A 22,647-nucleotide genomic window follows, 5' to 3' on the forward strand; every position below is an offset into this window, starting at 1 on the left:
GAGTGCCTCAAGGAAGCGTTATAGGATCGCTACAATTTTTTTGTATAATCTTACGTGATGTGGCGGAGAGGGTTGGCAACAGTCTGCGGTTGTTTGCTGATGACGCTGCGGTGTACGGGAATGTGTCGCAGTTGAGTGACTGTAGCAGGCTACAAGATGACTTAGACAAAAATTCTAGTTGGTGTGAAGAGTGGCAGCTAGCTCTAAATATAGATAAATGTAAGTTAATGCGATTGTGTAAGAAAAACAAACCTGTAACTTTCGGATACAGCATTAGTAGTGTCCTGCTTGGCACAATCATGTCGTTTAAGTATCTGGACGTAACGCTGCAAAGCTATATGAAATGGAATAAGCACGTGCGGACTGTGATAGGGAAGGCGAATGGTCGATTTCGATTTATTGGAAGAATTTTGGGAAAATGTGATTAATCTGTAAAGTAGACCGCATGTAGGACGCTACTGCGACCCGGTTTAGAGTACTTCTCGAGTGTGAGAGATCCGACCCAGATCGTATTAAAGGAAAATATAGAAGTATTTCAGAGAAGGGCTCCTAGGTTTGGTACCGGTAGGTTCGAACAAAAGACATGATTCGGGAACTCAAATGGGAATCCCTCAAAGGGAGATGACTTCTTTTTGAGGAACAGTTTTACTCAGCTGTCTCGTTTACTAGCACAGTCATTCATAATTCTTCTAAGGGGACGTTACAAAAAGATACCCAGTACTATTTTTTTGTTATTTGCTAGTAGATATTTCGAAAATGCGAGTACCTATCGGACGTGAAACAGGACCAGCAAGGATCCCGGAAACACATTTGGAAGCAAAATACCTGCTGTAGTGTAAAAGAGTTGGCCATTAGCCAAATATCGAATGTGCGCTTCGTGCTCTGAAAACTCTCACCCGTGCAACATCGCAGTGGCTTCGAGAATTTCTCACACCGGTGGCGTGTTGATGTTGACGGCGGAGCAGAAAGGCTCGGCGACCCTACCGCCACTGCTCAGTATGCAAACGGGAGCTGGCGCCGCGCCGCGCCGCGCCACGCAACAAATTCCACCTGCGGCTCTGCGGCGGCGCGGTGTGGCGTAGGGGGAGGCTGCAGGGCCTGTGGTAACGGATGGCGGCCGCCGTGCCTCAGAGAGAGAGAGAGAGAGAGAGAGAGAGAGAGAGAGAGCAGCCTTTATCACGTCGTTACCGGCCCTGAATAGCACGTCGCCTCTCTCAGAGAGCACCCTCTACTGTTCCGCCTCACACCGCCTCCTGTGTTTAGCCTCTCTTATGTGAGGATGTGCGCTGCTGCTTCTTCCGCACAGCCACTGTCTCTCCTCTCCTGCCTATTACCACATTTTGCGATATAGTAGCAGCAAAAATCCACAGTGGTCCAGGACGGTATTTATATACTGGGTGATCAAAAAGTCAGTATAAATTTGAAAAGTGAATAAATCACGGAATGATGTCTACAGTGTGCTACTAATTGACATACGTGCTTGGAATGACATGGGGTTTTATTATAACCAAAAAAATACAACAAAAGTTGAAAAAATGTCCGACAGATGGCACTTCGTCTGATCAGAACAGCAATAATTATCATAACAAAGTAAGACAATTCAAAGATGATGTTCTTTACAGAAAATGCTGAATATGTCCTCCATCATTCCTCAACAATAGCTGTAGTCGAGGAATAATGTTGTGAACAGCACTGTAAAGCATGTCAGGAGTTGTGGTGAGGCATTGGAGTCGGATGTTGTCTTTCAGCATCCCTAGAGATGTCGGTCGATCACGATACACTTGCGACTTCAGGTAACCCCAAAGCCAATAATCGCACGGACTGAGGTCTGGGGACCTCGGCAGCCAAGCATGACAAAAGTGGCGGCTGAGCAGACGATCATCACCAAACGGTGCCATCTGTCGGAGAACTTTCAGCATTGCAGCGCGTCAGCAATCGTAATTATCTAAATAAATTATGAATAATCCGCCTCGATTGCGAAAATTCCCGGTGTTTACCCAGGTTTCAACGTGGATAACCACGCCTTCTTCAGAACAAAATAAAAAACCAGCTTGCCTAAATGGGCATAGTCAATTTCTAAAATGAACACCCACAACGGCAGGTCCCCATAAAATTTATTAAAATTACACGGTACATCCGTACCAAGTCAATAACACTACCTGACTTAGTACGGATGTACCGTGTAATGTTAATAAATTTTATGGGGACCTGCCGTTGTGGGTGTTCATTTTAGAAATTGACTATGCCCATTTAGGCAAGCTGGTTTTTTATTTTGTTCTGAAGAAGGCGTGGTTATCCACGTTATCCACGTTGGAACCTGGGTAAACACCGGGAATTTTCGCAATCGAGGCGGATTATTCATAATTTATTTCCATCTGTCGGACATTTTGTGAACTTTGTTTCTTTTCCGGTTCTAATAAAACCCCATGTCATTCAAGCATGTGTGTCAATTTTTACCTCTTTACCTACATTATTACGTGGATTATTCAGTTTTCAAATTTATGCTGACTTTTTGATCACCCAGTACACTGGTGTCCAAAATTAAAGTAGCAAACACACACACCCGTCCTGTGCCTAACTCACGATATAATCATACAACATGTCAACAGATGTCCGTACTGTCGTGTTCCACCCGGAAGATGGCATTTCGGTCAACGGAAAATCATTCCAATGATGACGTCTGGGCATCAGTCATAGAGGGTACTAATCGAAGCTGACGAAATGAATTAAAATTTGTGCTGCGGCCGGGTCTTCTTGCTTGCCAGGCAGAAATGCAAACCATTACACCACCGCAGTAAGATGGTCAACATTGCTGCACGAACTACCTAAGCTTAGTGCCCTACCCAACACAAACCTCAATTCATTTTTCCCTTACGTATTGTCACTACTGCCAGGGCTCTCCGATACTGGCAAACACACCAGCATTGGGATGTCCTTGTACCATTGATGATCTTACAAATCTTATAATTAAATGTTTGCGTGATACATTTAAGTCTCTTTTTCTTATCTAACATAATGATCGAAGTAGACGAAATGAACTGAAATTTGTGTTAGGGAGGGCACTCAGCTTAGGTAGTTCGTGCAGCAATGTTGACCATCGTTCTGTGGTGGTGTAATGGTTAGCATTTCTGCCTGGCAAGCAAAAAGACCCAGTTTCGAGTCCCGGCCACAGTTCAAATTTTAGTTAATTTCGTCTCCTTCGACCATTGTCGTAGATAATAAAAAGAGACTTAAATGTCTCAGGGACACATTTAATTATAAGATGTATAAAGAGGGTAGCGTTTGCCGGGTAGAGCAACTTCCACAATAGCTGTGTAGACAATCACAGAGGCCGCAGTAGGGCAGAGAGAAGACGCCTGCCAGAGTCTGCGTTGGAGGACCATAGGAAGAATGGAAGCAGGACAGTTGCAAACTGATTTGACCCGATGGCTTAAAGTGAGTCGTTCTGTTGTTTCTCGGATGTGGCGGCAGTTTATAGAGATCGAAACTGTACCTCAAAGACCAGGGCGGGTCATCCACGTGTGACATCAGAGAAAGAGGACCGTTATTTGACTGGAAGAGCACGACGGTAGCACCTTAGTACTTCACGACAACTCGCGTCTGAGCTCGCAGCATCCTCTGGACGTGTTGTATTGATTCAAACGGCGTACAGATGGTTTCGGCAGAGTGGCCGTTATTGTCGGGGACCTGCCGTATGTGTGCCTCCCACGCGTCTTCACAGAAGGGAACGTCTAGAGTGGAGTCGTCAACGTGCCACCTGGACAGTCGAAGTGTGGGCCAATGTTTTTTTTTTTTTTTCCTCATATGAACCCGATTTCTTCTGGAGACTGATTCTCGACGGATTCGTATCTGAAGCGAATGTGGAACATCATTTCGAGACGCTAACATTGTGGAAAGAGACAAATATCGAGGAGGATAGCTAATGGTGCGAACAGGGATTGTGTTGACCACTCGAACAACTCTTCATCAAATTGCACAGATGAATCGGAAAGGTTTAATTGCTGTGAGGTATCGTGACGAGATCTAGGTACCCCATGTGTGGTTGTTGCGAGGTGCTGTGCGCCCAGACTTCGTATTGATGGAAGATAATGTTCGACCTCATAGAGCACGAATGATTGATGTTTTCTTGCAAATGGAACATACTGCAAGCATGGCGTCACCTGCTCATTCAACCTGTTTGAATTCCGTATAGCATGTCTGTGGTGTACTAGGGAGACGGGTTGCATCACGTCAACATCCACCAACCACTCTCCAACGCTTGCGAGAAGCTCCACAGGAAGAACGGCCTTATTACATCAACATGACACTGATGAGGTCTCGCGGTTCTAGGCGCGCAGTCCGGAACCGTGCGACTGCTACGGTCGCAGGTTCGAATCCTGCATCGGGCATGGATGTGTGTGATGTCCTTAGGTTAGTTAGGTTTAAGTAGATCTAAGTTCTAGGGGACTAATGACCACAGCAGTTCAGTCCCATAGTGCTCAGAGCCATTTGACACATTTTTTTGACACTGATGACCTTATTCACATCATGCTCCGTCGTTGTCAGACCTTTATTACTACCTGAGGTGGTCACCCCCTTCCCCCTTAGTGAGTACATTAGCAAGTTGTTGGAATGTGTGTGCAAATCTGTTAATTTGTAAAAAAACGAAGAACATTTTCGTCTACTGTTATGTATGTAGCAGTTGTTTTCATTCTGTACTCTTTACATTGTTTCTACTTTGCTATCACCTGTTTATACCGTTTTGTGACGTAATAAGCGCAACCTTGCCGTTTGTTGCTTTAATTTTGGATACCAGTGTATATATTCCCGTTACGGAATACAAAATTTCGTGCAAGGGTATCAATGTCGGTAAATAATGGGAGTGTTCTGCCGAGTTGCTCCTTCCATTTTATACACAATTAGCTGCAGTACCCAGCATTGCCCGGTATTTTTAATATCTACGACACAAAGTGACTGGTTCTGTGCTTTGTTAATACCCGTAGCGAACGCAGCCTGCTGGGGAAACTGCGGTAGACGATGTTCTCTTTCTTCCTGAGTTTCCCTTGCGCTAGACCAGGCCCGGCGACGGCGTGCCACACTCCCACGCATCCGGCGTGTGCTCGCCACGAGTGGACCATGGTCCGGCCTGCAGCACCACCTGGATAGGCAGTATGGCGCCATCCTGTGAAATACAGCCACGAATCTTTTAAAATCTCCAGTGAACGCAGTTTTCATTAATAAACTTACACACAGACAGTTGTATTTTATTTTTGGCAATAACTGTAAGCCTAACCATTTTACCTTATAATATTGGATGCCTCCTTAACCACGAGGCAGTTCTCTAGGATGGCCTTCGGCTGTGCGTCTGAGGTATGACTTTTGAAGTTTTGCTTTTAGAGGCTCTCATATGTATACCACAAAGGTAGGTATCGACCCTGCCTAAAATCATAACAACTATTAGCACATCTTATACCATTAGGCATAAACACATATTCTCTGTGCGCTTCTCTAAATTGCCTTATCAATGCCTCCACATTACATTTGTAATACCACAACTCCTCTAATACAACAACTGCTGCTGATGCATTTCTTTTGTTTCCATAAAACGTCCTTGCAAGTTTGTTGATTCGAGCGTCGGAATGAGGAACCAGGAAAGCAAGCTGGAGACAGTCAGGACAATGACGGAAGTGTTCCTAGTTTTCGTAAAAAAAATCGGCTTCGGTCGCAGCTCTCCCTTTTGACGCAGGGCAACATCCGGGCGGGCCCAGGAAATGCCGAGATTAGCGTGTGGCACCATGGGAAGGCGGAAAGAGCCACTTGTGAAGGAGAGTCTGTATATGATACATCACTCTCCTATGTGAGGCCTGTCGCCGGCACACCCGACCGAGGAGCAACACGCTCTGGTGCGAGACATTCCGAGCCTTACGGCGTCTCAGTGACCGGCTGGCCCGCACAAAGTGCACCGTAAAGCGACCGAGGAACTGCGAGCTTGCATCCGCGCTCAACTCATTCGACCTCACGCCAGACAACACATTGTTTGCTCGTCAACAAATCTTTCTTTTGGTAACCATATACCTCCTAGAAGTTAGTCTATAGTAGTTAGAATCTGTTTTATTCAGTTGGCTTTACCTGCTACTTGCTGTAATTGCTGTAGTTCGTGTTATTAAGATTTCTGTAAGTGACTTATGAAAAAGAAAGGGGTTTACACTGTTGATTCGTGATTCAAATGAGCTAGGCAGGTAACAGAGTTGGAGGTAGTTTCACAGTTCTTTAATTTCATTTTTTTTGGATCTGTAATATTGTTGGAATTTCTTGCAATTCAGGTCCGTTCTTTTGTGTTAATTAATGGAAGTCATGTTGTCAATGCATAACAGTCAGATTGTGTTAGGCTGGTATATTGTGAGTAATAAATGAATAGGTTGAGTTGAGTAATCTTTGTCAGGGAAAATTCTGTAGGTCAGTGTTTAACAAAAAAAGTAATTAAAGAGGCAGTTTCAGCTGTCCCAGAACGAGACCAACAATAGTTCATAGTCTAGTTGCCGTGCGGGCAGCGAACACAAGTAATAGAAAACTCGCAGCACCTGGAGAAGACGGCTGGATTGTGCATTTAAATATAGTGTATTGAACGTAAACAACACGGTAGAGCACCCGGAAGCTCATTATTAATGAGCAGTGCCGAGAAAACCTGAGAGATTACTAACGACCACGTTCAGACTCGAGTACACACCTTATTAGAATCACTACGAGTCAGCGTTCGTAAAAATGGGACAGCCAGAGTAGTGAACCAAACAAGTTTACTGCATCACTGTGAATTTTTGCTGCGACTATCGCACAACTCCTGATGAAGTATTTGGATTTAAAAGTGGTAATAGGCACGAGAGGAGACACAGTGGCTGATCGGAAGAAGCTGCAATATACGCCCTCACATAAGAGAAGCTAAAAACACGGCAGGCGACTTTTTTTTCATTATTACATTGTATCTAGCAGTTTTACATATGCTGACTTGGTGCAATACTTAGGTCTCATATCCTATCAATAGGAGCAAACCGGTACTACGTGGAAATAGTATATACAGAAGAATATATGGATACACGAAAAGGACATAAAATGAATGCATCTGTAAAACACACAGCCATATACACGTAAATAGGCAGGTATTTTGAATGGTCTGGCGAGAACTACTACCGATCTTCCATCAAAATATGTATGACTGATTTATTTTCTTATGTATTACAAATCACTGAACATGCTTAGCATGAGCAGGCGATACATGTTTGGTATTCACTAATCAAACATTCAGGTCTAAAAGACAGACATCTTACTTATGAAAATGATGAAGCAGAATTAAAGTAGTAACTGAAGATTAATGGCAGCATATATTAACAATTCGATATATTTTTAAAAAATATACACCTATCATACACTCCGCAAGCCACTGCACACTGCCTGGCTTGTGATAAATTGTGCCATTATCATCAATTTTCTCTCCTTCCCCCTTCGCGTATCGCGCAAGGGAAAATGTCTGTTTACCCCTGAACACGCGCTAATCTGTCTTATTCTTGTGATCTCTAAGCGAAATATACGCTGGTCGCAAAATATTGCTGCCACAGTCTCTTTCGATACAGGAATTCTAAATTAAAACCTTCAGGTGTTTCGGAAAAACCATTTCGTCTATCTTGAAAGATTAGTTATTACTTCCACGAGCATCTGCGTTACACCGTACAGTAGTGTAGGCTATACCGGCCTGTTAAAAGTCTAGCATAGCGTCTCTGAATTCTTTCGATATGCGTCGTGATGCCTACTTAATAAAGACTTCAAACAATGGAACAATTAGTCGCACTAACGTCCTGTATGCAATTTATATTACAGATACGTTGCATTTTCTCAGAATCCTTGCAACAAAATAATCCGCCTTCTGTAATAATGATCTTAGCGATCGTTCCATTCCATATCGCTTCTTAGCATTACCCCCAAATACCGGGTGGTTATAAACAAACTGACGGTGTTCCGAGTGTTGGTGTGTGAGCTGTATACATCGCAGGAATCTGAAACATTTTAGGTATCCTTCATTTATCGGTGTACTCTCGGAGCAATGTGAAAAAGAGATTTGACCCACTATCTGCTACGAGGGAAAAATAAGGCGCTGTAAGCAGTCAGAATGTGAAATTTTTCCTCTTTGGACATCAGTATGCTGTTTGTGCTTTGCGCTGCGCGTTAATTTCTTTTGTGAAGTGAATATTGGCGTAAAGGATTAAGAAGGTTGAACTTTTCCGTGCGAAACGCAATGGCTATTGAGAAGAACAATCGTGCACTGCTGGTAAAGTTGTTTTATGAGAACGGCAGAAATAGCGGCTCTCCACTGCGGGAATATCGCTAACGCAGACAACTGTGAAGAGTCCCCATGTCACTAAACTGGCTAAAGAATATTATTAAGAAATTTGGAGTAACAGGTAAATTAGATGGTGCGGCAGAAAGGGGCAGGCGGCCCATTCTCATGGGAGTTATTAACAAAGTCTGTAGCTGTAGACGACCGTACAGCACTTGCGCCCAATTCTGCAGCCAGTGCTCCACTGTGTCACGCAAACGGTCTCTCCCCTTTTCAACAGTTCAAATGCTTTTGCGGCTCATTTAACACTGGTATTCCGGCAGAGTTCAGACTGTGCACCAAATGAAGCCCCAAGACAGGCTTCAACACTGTGACTTTACCAATCGCTTTTTGGCGCGCGTGGAATGGATGACGTGTCCGGGGAATTTTATTGGGACTGACGAGGCACATTTTACTCTGCGCTGTGTCATGAACGCACAGAACTACCACAATGGCAGGAACTCGTAATGCTTTAATTTTTTCCTCTTCATTTTCCGTAATATAAAATTCAGTGAAGATTATTATTTAGTTGATATGCTGTTGTGTGAGTAAATGACAATGAGTGAGTGTGTCTATGTGGGGCATACATAAAGATTCTATATTGTATGACGTACAGCATTATGTAACTTTGTCATGGGAAAGCTGTGTTTTCCCCACCTTGCTGATGACATGGTGCCTGCTTTTGTGAGATTGGGGTTGTTTTGGGGGAAGAGACCAAACAGCGAGGTCATCGGTCTCATCAGATTAGGGAAGGACGGGGACGGAAGTCGGCCGTGCCCTTTCAAAGGAACCATTCCGGCATTTGCCTGAAGCGATTAAGGGAAATCACGGAAAATTTAAATCAGGATGGCCGGACGCAGGATTGAACCGTCGTCCTCCCGAATGCGAGTCCAGTGTGCTAACCACTGCGCCACGTCGCTCGGTGCACTTTTGCAAGAAGGCAGCCAGAATAGTCGTTTGTAGAGAAATAGTTTTCTAAAGTTATTTCAAGATTAGTTTTCTTTTCGTTTGGTTTTGTTAAACATTTTATTAATATTTGCATGACGAAGTGACGTAAATGCATGTGTGAATAATGATTGGCGTAGGACAGTTTTAGCGAGAAAATGATCTCGAAGGATTGTTTTGATTGGCTGGTCATTTTGAACAACCAATCACAGTTGCTTAACTGTGATTGGTTGTTCAAAGTGACCAGATTCGGGTTGTTGTGGGGGAAGAGACCAAACAACGAGGTCACGGAAGTAATTACAGGCTCTGGAAGGAACGGCATTAGTTAGTCACAAGTCAGCTATCGGACGTGCAGGTCATGTTGAACGCTTCCGTTTTTATTGTGCGTAAAATGAAGAAATAATTGGCTTCTCGCTTCCAGATTGCGTGGCCTTAAACGCAGTTGTATTTACGGACAGTTTTGTGAAGTTTGCAAGTTTTTTTGATTTTTTTGTTGGAAAGAGAACAGCGTGTGAACTTTCGGCCTTTGTAAAATTCCGCGTGGCGTGTTTCATATTCGTCTATGGAATATTTGGCGATCAATTTCTTTATTAGATATCCACTGAAAAAGGACCGAATGTGAAACTCGTGTGTTATAGCAGAGTAATGACTGTAAATCGCGTGATAATTCGGGTGGGACTTAAGTATATTCCTGGCCGGCTGCTGTAGCGGAGCGGTTCTAGGCACTTCAGTCCGGGACCGCCCGGCTGCTACGGTCGCAGGTTCGAATCCTGCCTCGGGCATGGATGTGTGTGATGTCCTTAGGTTAGTTAGGTTTAATTAGTTCTAAGTTCTAGGCGACTGATGACCACAAATGTTAAGTCGCATATTGCTCAGAGCCATTTGAACTATCTGAACTGTGAGCTCAGGACAGTGATATTGTTCGTTAATTAAATACAGACTGATGGCAAGTGTTTGTTTTGAACCTAATAAAAATAAAAGAACTCGTTTGCAGAAGTTTGACATTTTTGTAAAGTGATGAAACAATCGCCCTCCACCCAGTGCCATTTGGTATAGCTTGCTACCAGAGTTTACGCGGACTTTGCAAACATAAGTATTGACGGTGATTTTCTTCACCGCTGCTTTTAGCATTGTCTGGACAGTATCTACGTGTGCAGAGAAACGGGCTGGTGATCAGACGCCGTACTGAGGTAGGTGGAACTTTGGTAGTGCATTGTACAAAAGGTATAAAGATGCAGTACGTTGGCGGAAAGGTTTCAGACGGGAATTAACGGACTTTGAATGTGGAATGGCAATTGGAGCTAGACACTCCGTTTCTGAAATCGTTAGGGTACTCAGTATTCCGAGAGCCGCAGTGTCAAGAATGTGCGAGAACTTCAAATTTCGGGCGTTACCTCTCACCACAGACAACGCAGTGGCTGATGGCCCTAACTTAACGACTGACAGAAGCGGCGTTTGGGTAGAGTTGTCACCGCTAACAGACATGCAACACTGCGTGAAATAACCGCAGAAATCAGCGTTGGACGTTCGACAAACGTGTTAGAACAGTGCAGTGAAATTTGACTTTAATGGGTTATGGTAGCAAACGACGGATGCAAGTGCCTTTGCTCACAGCACGACACCGCCTGCAGCACCTCTCCAGGGCTAGTGACCATATCGGTTGAAATCTCGATGGCTTATAAACCATGGTCTGGTCAGACAAGTCCCGATTTCAGTTCGTAAGAGCTGATGATAGGGTTCGAGTGTAGCGCAAACTTCACGAAGCGATTGACTCAAGTTCTCAACAAGGCGTTGTGCTAGCTCGTGGTGGCTCCATAATAGTGTGGGCTGCGGTTAAATGGAACGGACTGGGTCCTCTGGTCCAACTGAACCAATCATTCAGTGGAAATAGCTGTATTCGGCTGCTGTGAAACCATTTTCAACCATTCATGGATTCAGAAAGATGTAGGTTGCAGTAGGTACTGGGAGATGAAGAACCTTGCTCAGGATAGAGTAGCATGGAGAGCTGCATGAAACCAGTCTCTGGACTGAAGACAACAACAACAACAACAATAACATGGACTTCAATTTCCCAAACAACGAAGGGAATCTTATGGGTGACAATGCGCTATGTTACCGGGCCATAGTTGTTCGCGATTGATTTGAGCAACATTCTGGACGTTTGGAGCGAATGGTTTGGCCACCCATATCCGCACGACAGGACTACCATCGAAAATTTATGGGACATAATCGAGAGGTCAGTTCGTGCACAAAATCCTCCACTGGCAATACTTTCGCAGTTATGGATGGCTATAGACATTCAGTGTTTCAGCAGGGGACTTCCGACGTCTTATTGAGTCCATGACACGTCGAGTTGCTGTACTACGTTTGCAGAAGGAGGTCCGAAGCAATATCAGGAGGTATCCGATGACTTTTATCATCTCAGTGTAGATATGATGAGGCTCACGCAGGGTAGACTGTCAGGGAGAGCCGTATCACGCCAGGCTCTGGACTGAAGACACAATATGTCATGTCATGTTACTGCACGAAATATAGGGCTAACAGAAATTTGGTCATGTCGGGAGACAGGGGCATGAAGGGGGAGAGAAAGAGAGAGAGAGAGAGAGACTTAGACTGAATGGGTCCCAGTTTGCTGTTGCTGCCGGTAGCGGCCACCTCTACAGGAGCGGGCGGCGGCTGTCATTGCTGGCAATTAAGCCTGTGGTGGCAGCGTAGCGCCGAGCGGGCCTGGGCGGGCGTCACGTGTCGCATTAGCCTGGAATTATGCAGCGCGCCGGCCGCTGCCTGGCCTTCATTAGCGAGAGCCGAGCGGCTGCACGGCGCTCCGTAGCGACGGAATTACCCTGCTGCAGCGGCGTGTACGCCGGTGGCGAGCTTTGTCCGGATTTCCTCACCTGTGCCGTCCTGTTCATCTCGGAATAGCACTTGAGCAGCCAGCGTCCTCAATTATTTGTTGGATGCATTCCGGTCTGTCTTCCCCGCACCTCTTACTCCCTGCTGGTGCCTCAGGTACCGTGGACGTTGTTCCCTCGTGGTCTAACACATGTCCTGTCATCATGTTCTTAATTCTTGCCAGTGTTTTCCATTAGTTCCTTTCCGCTTCGACTCTGCGGCGAACCACCTAATTCTTTGTCTTACCGTCTGCCTAGATTTAACTTCCTTCTGCAGCACCGCATCTCAATGTTGTATTCTCCTCTTTTCTGGTTTTTCCACAGCCAGTCATTGGCTCCCATACAATTTTGTGTTCCAAGGGTAATTCACAGATATTTCTGTCTCTGGTCAAGGTTGATATGTCACTAAAGTAACCGTCACGACATTAGATACTTCGAGGTAGCACCCACACTCTGCACTCACGCCGCACTAAGCCCGCCACATAGCTTTGTTGCCGCATTTAGTGGTGGCGGTGGTATGTATAGGATTATCAGCGCCCGAACTCAACTAAAGATTGGTGATAAGTTGTTGGAAGCATGCAACAAAATGTAAATCAAAAACATGAATCCGCAACCGTCCTGGGACACTCTGACTCACACTGCACACAAAACAGCAAAAGACATATGCATCCGATCAGCGTGTGAGAAAAATTAATAGACTGTAATCACACATCATCTAAAAGGAACTGTTCCTACACGATCAATTGGAAGATAAACGATGAAGCAGCCACCCTAGAAACACTCTGAAACCCCTACCTAAGACACTACAGAGACGACCAGACATCACACAGAATCTTACGACACGAACCATGTGCGATTTATCTTCAACTAAATTAGAGGGCAGGTCAGCTGGTAAGTGGGTTGCCACCCTCATGTCTTGATATGAAACGCATTCAGTGAAAATGTCGCTTACAGAAACCTGGGTCTTCCCGCCAAAGGACGGATTCATGCGTCATAGGACAGCGTCCTACCCCGATGCACGTTAAAGGTACTTCCACCCGTCGCAGTGACCCGTAGGAGGAACGCCGTCATCATGTAGTTAGTTTCCACCCCTCCTCCCAGGTATGTTGATGTTGTGTCTCAATACCGAGGCAAATGCATGGATAGGGGAGCACATTCAGAAATTGTAACTGCCAAAGAGGCATTCTTAGATACTCGATCTGCTGCCTCACTGCCTTTAATGCCAGTGTCACCTGGGACCTAGCAGAATGACACATCCTTTAGCTGCTTTTGTAAGTGAAAAAGTGTGTCATGAATTAGCCAAAGACACTTTTCGGGTCGATACGTAGGCAGTGTGTAGTTGATGAGTTTGGTAACACGAATGCACCGAATCTTCTCCAGTGTCCTCAAGATCGCATACAATTCAGCCCTGAGCACTATGGGACTTAACATCTTTGGTCATCAGTCCCCTAGAACTTAGAATTACTTAAACCTAACTAACCTAAGGACATCACACACATCCATGCCCGAGGCAGGATTCGAACCTGCGACCGTAGCAGTCGCGCGGTTCCGGACTGAGCGCCTTAACCGCGAGACCACCGCGGTCGGCATACATTTCAGCGTCATACAGTGTAAATTTACCAGGGAAGCGAATCTTGACGACACAGTCTGAAAATAACACAGCACAGCCGACGGAATTATCATGCTTAGATCCATCACTGTAAACGAACACACAGTCACAGTATAAAACATCGATTTAAAAGCAGACAGATCTAAAATAATTCTAGGTCTCCGTATTAACCAGGGCGGAGAACAATTCCAACCGCGATGAGGCACAGATACACTACGTGATCAAAAGTATCCGGACACCTGGCTGAAAATGGCTTACAAGTTCGTGGCGCCCTCCATCGGTAATGCTGGAATTCAGTATGGTGTTGGCCCACCCTTCGCTCGATGACAGCTTCCCCTCTCACAGGCATACGTTCAATTAGATACAGGAATGTTTCTTGGGGAATGGTAGACCATTCTTCACGGAGTGCGGCACTGAGGAGAGTTATCGATGTCTGTCGGTGAGGCCTGGCACGAAGTCGCCGCTCCAAACAATCTCAGAGGTGATCTATAGGCTTCAGGTCAGGACTCTGTGCAGGCCAGTCCATTACAGGGATGTTATTGTCGTGTAACCACTCCGCCACAGACCGTGCATTATGAACAAGTGCTCGGTCGTGTTGAAAGATGCAGTCGCCATCCCCAAATTGCTCTTGAACAGTAGGAACCAAGAAGGTGCTTGAAACATCAATATAGGCCTGTGCTGTGACAGTGCCACGTAAAACAAGGGGTGCAAGCTCCCTGCATGGAAAACACGGTCATACCATAACACCACCGCCTCCAGATATTACTGTTAGCACTACAAACGCTGCCAGATGATGTTTACCGGGCATTCGCCATACCCACACCCTGCCATCAGATCGCCATATTGTGTACCGTGATTCGTCACTCCACACAACCTTTTTCCATTGATCATTCATCCAATGTTTACGCTCCGTACACCATGCTGGGCGTCGTTTGGCATTTACCAACATGATGTGTGGCTTATGAGCAGCCTCTCGACCATGAAATCCTAATTTTCTCACCTCCCGCCTAAAAGTCATAGTACTTGCAGTGGATCCTGATGCAGTTTGGAATTCCTGTGTGATGGTCTAGTTAGATGTCTGCCTATTACACATTACGACCCTCTTGATATGTTGACGGCCTCTGTCAACAGACGAGGTCGGCCTGTATGCTTTCGTGCTGTACGTGTCCCTTCACGTTTTCTCTTCGCTATCACATGAGAAACAGTGGACCTAGGGATGTTTAGGAGTGCGGAAATCTCGCATACAGACGTATGACGCAAGTGACGTCCAATCGCCTGACCATGTTCAAAGTCCGTGAGTTACGCGGAGCGCCCCATTCTGCCCTTTCACCATGTTGATGACTACTGAGGTCGATGTGGAGTACCTGGCAACAGGTGCCAGGAGAAAGCACCTAATATGAAAAACGTATGTTTTTTGGGATGTCCAGATACTTTCTGTCAAATAGTGTATACCGTTTGCACCAGGAGCCACTACGTTCTGCCGCACGCTGAGGCGGGATGGCCTGTTCCTGAATAGTCGGTCAATCGAGGGCGAGCAACAGTATGAAATGCCGGTGACAGTGACATGGAGAGTAGGCTACATACATGATGCATTATGAGGATCCGCCGCCAGATTGCAAGTGGAGGTTCACCTGCTTCAACACACAGACTAGGAATTCGACTTGTATTATACGCTCCTGTCATCGGGCGAATCCCTGAATGACGAACAGCACCAGTTACCTTAAGATAAGATTGTGCTGGAGAGCTATAAACTGTGCAACCAAAATCAAGACGAGATCGCACAAACGCCTTATAAAACTGAAGCAGACATGTCTGGTCTGCTCCCCATGTCCTGTGACTGAGGCGTTTTCTCGTGCGGTAGCGTTCTCGCTTCCCACGCCCGGGTTCCCGGGTTCGATTCCCGGCGGGGTCAGGGATTTTCTCTGCCTCGTGATGGCTGGGTGTTGTGTGCTGTCCAGAGGTTAGTTAGGTTTAAGTAGTTCTATGTTCTAGTGTACTGATGACCATAGATGTTAAGTCCCATAGTGCTCAGAGCCATTTGAACCATTTTGAACTGAGGCGTATTGATATACTCATAGCCTTTAGACCTTTGGCCGAAGTAGCCATTGAATGCGGTAACCACGTAAGGCGTTCCTAGAAACTTCATAGACGTTTAAAATGAAGAACATTGTCCCTCATTGTTAAGATGAGGCAAGTTAAAAGGAGACAAGAACGATTAAAATGGACACAAACACATATTTACGAGGACAATTTAAAACCTATGCTATCTGCCCTATTTTCCAATCTCCGTATCGTTAAGTTGCAACCGTTCACAAACAATGAACATGGAACAGGATACTTAACTGTGGACGTAATATCACTGATGGCAATACGGAACAGTTACACTTAAGACAGATCCTTGAGGACCGAGCTAGGTGGCGCAGTGGTTAGCACACTGGACTCGCATTCGGGAGGACGACGGTTCAATCCCGTCTCCAGCCAACCTGATTTAGGTTTTCCGTGATTTCCCTAAATCGTTTCAGGCAAATGCCGGGATGGTTCCTTTGAAAGGGCACGGCCGATTTCCTTCCCAATCTTTACCTAACTCGAGCTTGCGCTCCGTCTCTAATGACCTCGTTGTCGACGGGACGTTAAACACTAACCACCACCACAGATCCTTGAGGGACCCCATTTTCTTGCTCGAATCACTCGGAAGGAGAATCACGGCCCCGATGTCGAAAAAATCCTATGAAAGTTGGTAATTGTCCACTGAAGCCCTGCTGGTGAAGAATTCCCAGGATTTGATGCCTCCAAGTAGTGTAATAGACCCTCTCAAGATCGAAGAAGACACCTATCAGGTGCTGTCTGCCTAGGAAGTATTGTTGGATTTCCGCCTCCTGCAGGGTGAGATTGTCAAGGGTTACACGATACCTCTGAGACCCACACCGAGAAAGACTAAGCAGGTCCCGCGATTCTAGGACCCAGATCAGACGGCGGCCGACTATACGTTCTAGTGCCTTTCCTATGCAGCTAGTGAGGCCCACGGAGTGGTAACTATTGTCCAACATGCAGTCCTTGCGTGGTTTCAGAAGGGGCACTAAAATCGACTCCTTCTACGAGTCGGGAAAGTCCTCGGTCAACCAAATCGCCTGAAAAAGAGACAAAAATATTCTCTTTCCATCCTGGCAAAGGTAATGTAACATGCTGTATGACACTCGATCCTTGCACAGGGTAGTCTCCCTGACACAAACCGGCCGGTATGGACGGGCGGTTCTAGGCGCTACAGTTTGGAATCGCGCGAACGCTACGGTCGCAGGTTCGAATCCTGCCTTGGGCATGGATGTGTGTGATATCCTTAGGTTAGTCAGGGTTTAAGTAGTTCTAAGTTCTAGGGGACTGATGACCTCAGAAGTTAAGTCCCATAGTGGTCAGAACCATTTGAACCTAACACAAGATAGGGCACACTCTAGCTCCCAGATGGAAAACGGGTAATTATAGTCCTTGGTGTTTGTATAATTAAAATACCAACCAACACTCTCCACCAATGCCCCATGGTGGCGGAAAGCTGGATCTTGGTTTGAAGGAGCAGTGATCGGAGCAGAGTAATCCGCCATGGCATTCGCTGTGTTCCCGGACGTAAACTGTAGAGGCTCTTGCCGCATTATACGTTGAAGCGCCAAAGAAACTGGTATGGGCAAGCGTATTGAAATAAAAAGATATGTAAACGAAGCAGAATAGTACGCTGCAGTCGCCAACGCCTATATATGACAAGTGTCTGGAGCAGTTGTTTGATTGGTTACTGCTACTGCAATGGCAGGTTATCAAGGTTTAAGTGAGTTTGAACGTAGTGGTATAGTCGGCGCACGAGCGATGAGACACAGCATCTCCGAGGTAGCGTGGAAATAGAGATTTTCCCGTACGACCATTTCACGAGTGTACCGTGAGTATGAAAATCCGGTAAAACATCAAATCTCCGACATCGCTGCGACCAGAAAAAGTTTCTGCAAAAAGGAGACCAACGACGGCTGAAGATAATCGTTCAACGTGGCAGAAGTGCAACTCTTCCGCAAATTGCTGCAGATTTCAATGCTGGGGATCAACAAGTGTCAGCGTGTGAACCATTCATCGAAACATAATCGATATAAGCATTCGGAACCGAAGACCCACTCGTGTACCCTTGATGACTGCACGATACAAAACTTTACGCCTCGCCTCGGCCCGTCAACACCGACAATGGAGATCACTTGCATCCATTTATGTCCATTATGCATTCCGACGGACGTTGGCAATTCCTGCAGTATAATGAGACACCCCACAGTCCAAAATTGCTACACGGTGGCTCCGGGAATACTCTTATTGCCACCAAACTCCCCGGACATAAACATTGTTGAGCATATCTGGGATGTCTTCCAACGTGCTGTTCAGAAGAGATCTCCACCTGCTCGTACCCTTACGGATTTATGGACAGCCCTGCAGCATTCACGGTGCCGATTCCCTCCAGCACTACTGCACACATTAGTCGAGTCCACGCCATATCGTGTTGCCGCGGGGGCCCTACACGATATTAGGCAGGTGTACCAGTTTCTTGGTCTCTTCATTGAATAAAGAATAATTGTTCATTTATTTACACATAAATTTATAATGCAATACCAATTATTAGCTTTTTAAAACAAACCAAATATCGACATTTAATCCCAGAAGTACGAATAATTCGTATTTCAGTAAAGAAATAAGTTTTGAAATACTTTCTTTATAGACATTTTCTTTTTGTTGATCTCTCCTTCAAATTAAAATTTGTCTCTAAAACGCTGACAACCCGTGTCATAGTTAGTGTACAATCGAATAGGCTGCTCAGATATGAGTAAAAACTCTACCAACCGGAAACTGAGTGCAAACATCCATATATCTGCCATAAATGTCGAGACGTGTGTCAGCCATTTGTCTCACTTTAAGTGAAACCACTCAAGTTCGGAGAGTGAGTGAGAAACATTCATATAGCTGACTAGTTTCATTCGACTGAACGAAAAGACAATAGTTTCTTAAAACCAGTTCTTTGACCCATTACCAGCAGTCAGGCCAATACCCTGCTAACAGGTTTGAGTCACAGACTTTACGTTCTTCGATGTGTAGATTGAATACTAAGGGAAAAGGACTGCATCCCTGTCTTTCACTATTTTAATCCAAACATGTCTTTCTTGGTCTTTCATTCTAAAGGTGCATGCCGTTAAAGCAAAGTGCATTCTTTTTCGAAAAAATGGCGATTATTTGAGGTAACCACCTTATATTCAGCATTATTGTGCAGAACCACATTTCAAAACCTTCTTTCCTCTTGTGAGAACTGTTTCTCATCCACATTACACTTCCACATAAGGGTACTCTCTACACGTGGCCAACACTTCTACAAGCATCAGAAGAAACTGGTACTGCCTTTGTGCATGCCATCTCATGTCCAGCAAAATTACCATATTCACATCTATCAGGCTTTAAGTACAACTCTTTGCAGTCACCCCTGAATTGTGGAAGGACCACAGGTTCCCACGGCTTCGTAAAAGTCTATTTTGAATTTCGGTGACTGTCTTGTCAACATGACATGGTCAGGAGGTCGACTCACGTACATTCCAAAAAAGTGCGTAACGGCGACTCGGATGACAGATGCCTGTCTGAGGCGAGAAAACGTTATCGAAACTGTTGTGTCGGATACTGTGGGAGTCAGCACCGACACAAACGAGGAGAGAAGTTGCGATGGCCGGTGGCAGGAATCGAAAATGATCTGTACACAAAAGTTTTAGATTCAAGCAAACTGGTCCTGCGTACTTGATCCTCCTACAAAAGTTATTGAACCAGTAATTGGCAGCTGTGGCAGTGCATGTCCGCCAGTAAGTGTGGTTTCAACGTGATGGTGCACCACCTCACTTTCCAAGGTCGGTTCGGAGACTTCTCAGCAGCCGATATGGTGAAATATGAGTAACCCGAGCTGGTCCAATAGCGTGGCATCCGCAATCACCGGCCTTGACTGGTGTTGACAACTACTTGTGGGGTCGCATATAAAGTTTAATTTAAGAGACTCCTATAGAGACAGAGGAAGATCCTCTGGCACGAGTTCTGACCGCTTCACACCGGGAGGGATGGACAGTGTGCAGCAGAACGTGCTTCGTAGGCACAATGTCGCCACGTCGAGTCGCTGTTGTAATGCATGAGAACTTTTCTGTACATATAGTATGCCGGGTTCCGTTTTGTTTCGGAATAATGTTCAAAAATGTTCAAATGTGTGTGAAATCGTATGGGACTTAACTGCTAAGGTCATCAGTCCCTAAGCTTACACACTACCGGTACTTAACCTAAATTATCCTAAGGACAAACACACACACCCATGCCCGAGGGAGGACTCGAACCTCCGTCGGGACCAGCCGCACAGTCCATGACTGCAGCGCCTCAGACCGCTCGGCTGATCCCGCGCGTCTTTGGAATAATGCAAACACGTAACTTATAAGTGTCAATACAAACAAATATGCTTAATTGTTAAATGAACGTTTCGTTATGTTTGCTTTCGAATTGTTACCTAATAACTATACTTCGTTACGCCTAATTCAGTTCCTCAAACAGAAACGGCTGAGTCAAACATCTGAATTCAAGCTGTCGTAGAGCGGAAATGGTACTATTCAGAATATTATGTACCCACTCCCCTCTGCAAGTCCTAGAAGTTTGTAACGGTAATTTTCGAACACTATGTATATTATTGTTTTCCATTCCCTTCCCTCCCACAGTCCTACTATGTTCAAGGCATAGTCGTGAGCGGGCCCAAACACGACAGCTCCTTTCTGCCACTCTGTTACTTCTCCACGTCGACCCATCTTACTTTGTTGATTGCATACGTTGGACTGTCACATACCCGCCACTTCATTACCATGACTTACGTCAACAGTGGAGGATGACAGGACCTCATGGTACCAGTTCTGCTCCATCTAAGGCGCTTCAAAGAAAGCCGGATGTTCTTTTAAATGGTTGACAAATATTTCTTGTCGGTGAGCTTAGTAGAGGCGGAACAGAAAAGTCTGCTGAGAAGTTATTTTATCTGTAGCACCCATGATATGACCAGTTTAATGCGGATTACCTCACCCATAGCACCTTAAACACAATACCTCCGACAGGCTGTAGTGCCTCGTTTTCATCACGCGTGCACCGTGTTTAAAAAGATCGAGTCGACGCCTCTGGTTGGTTCGTTGGTTGGTTGGTTGGTTGGTTGGATTGTGGGGGTTGAAGGGACCAGGCTACTCGACACCTCTCCCCGCTACGTTGTCAATCAAGACTACACCAGTAGAGAATCACTATCCATTTTTGGAGATGACGGTGTGTTGTTCGTCGGTGCAGTGAAACATTTACACACATGACGATAACGTTACTCACAGATTCTGAGAGGCCAGTGCAACACTGTACCCAAAGACACGATCCCAGTCAAGCTGCACGTGATACTCATTTGTTGGCCAGGCGACATGTGTGGCACGTATTCTCGATTATCCCTACACATGAAGTTGCTGACTGGTTCCTGTGATAACACAGGTTTACATATTTACACTTTACAATTTTTTATCGTATCATGTGGCGATTATGTTTTTTATATTTTTTTATATGTTAAGTTCAGCAATGCCAACGGCCTTTATCTGTCGCATAAGACTTTTTCACAAAAGGGAATGACAAACTACGGCACTCCTAAAAATATAATGAGCTATTATGTTATTGAGTACTAATGAAAGCCATAAACCTTAATGGCTCTTCCTTTCTCCTCAAAACTTTTTCATTTGTGCGTTTTGAACACTGATAGAGGACACTCCCTATGCAGCATCCAGCAATAGTCAGCCGCATGCTGGCATGTCATTGGCTCTGGTAGCCCCGTTCCGTTACTTAAATCTCTTGATGGAATCTCTCTCCCTGTTCCTCTCTCATAGCACCTAGATTTTTCAGAAAATTGCTGATGTGGGAGTCCAGGAAGCGCAGCTTTGCGCTCTTAGAGACATCCAATGCTTTGAAGTTACCCAGCATGTTTTTTACTATACTGTCGTAACCATGGCCTTTGCAACTGCCGAGAAAGTTGTTGACAACTTCATCGAAGGAAATCTAAGCTGATCTTTCAATTTGTCTTCAAATATTTCATCCTTCGTTAGTTTCCGATTATCAGGTCAACGAAAAATACTCTTTCTGCTTGTCATCTGATAACCTCGGAAACCTACTTGCCACATACCTTGAAGTGTCACCATCTTATGGTAGAACTTGAATAAACTTTTTCGTCATTTCAAGATTTGTGTGAAATGGAGGCAGAAAACATTTTTAGGTCCACCAGTCAGTCAAATAGTACATTTAGCCATCCAACGTTTTCTTTTCTTCTTTTCTTTTGTGTTGGGTTGGTTCTGGGACATGCCCATACAACCGTCTCAACAGTAGAAGATGCGACAGTACGTTTCGATAGTTCAGAACAGAACTATGATATAAAAGTACATAGCCTTAGACTTCTCACGTGACACCATGCAGGTTATTTTGTGGCAGTTCTGACGAATCAAAGATAAGAACAACACAACACAACATAACACCCCGTCCCCGAACGGAGAAAATCTCCGATCCTACCCGGACCCTTTCGGTTGGCAATCCGCTGCATATACCCCGCAGCTACTGAGGCGACCGCATCCATCTATTGGTGTTCTACTTGACCAGGTTTTGTCATTCCAATACTCGTCTTTCACGTGACTTTTTCGCAGAGAGGTAGCTGCACCGTAGGCTATAAACTAAAAAAAAAGTTGCAGGTTATATTATAAAACATCACAAAAGAATATGAGCACTATTACATCGATTAAACAGCTTGCTGAAATTCTCTGTTTGTATCAAAACTG

The 22,647-nt window shown here is 45.2% G+C and overlaps 1 protein-coding gene and 1 non-coding gene across 3 annotated transcripts in view; both read left to right on the top strand.

Annotated features, from left to right (window-relative positions):
* Nucleotides 1–22,647, top strand: part of LOC126354710 (rap guanine nucleotide exchange factor 4) — a 1,235,035-nt gene that overhangs the window by 401,204 nt on the left and 811,184 nt on the right. The window lies entirely within an intron of this gene.
* Trnaa-cgc (transfer RNA alanine (anticodon CGC)) lies at nt 16,198–16,270 on the top strand. The gene has a single exon. It is a non-coding gene; the product is annotated as a tRNA-Ala (tRNA).

This window comes from Schistocerca gregaria, chromosome 3 (genome assembly GCF_023897955.1).
Source record: "Schistocerca gregaria isolate iqSchGreg1 chromosome 3, iqSchGreg1.2, whole genome shotgun sequence".
NCBI lineage: Eukaryota > Metazoa > Arthropoda > Insecta > Orthoptera > Acrididae > Schistocerca > Schistocerca gregaria.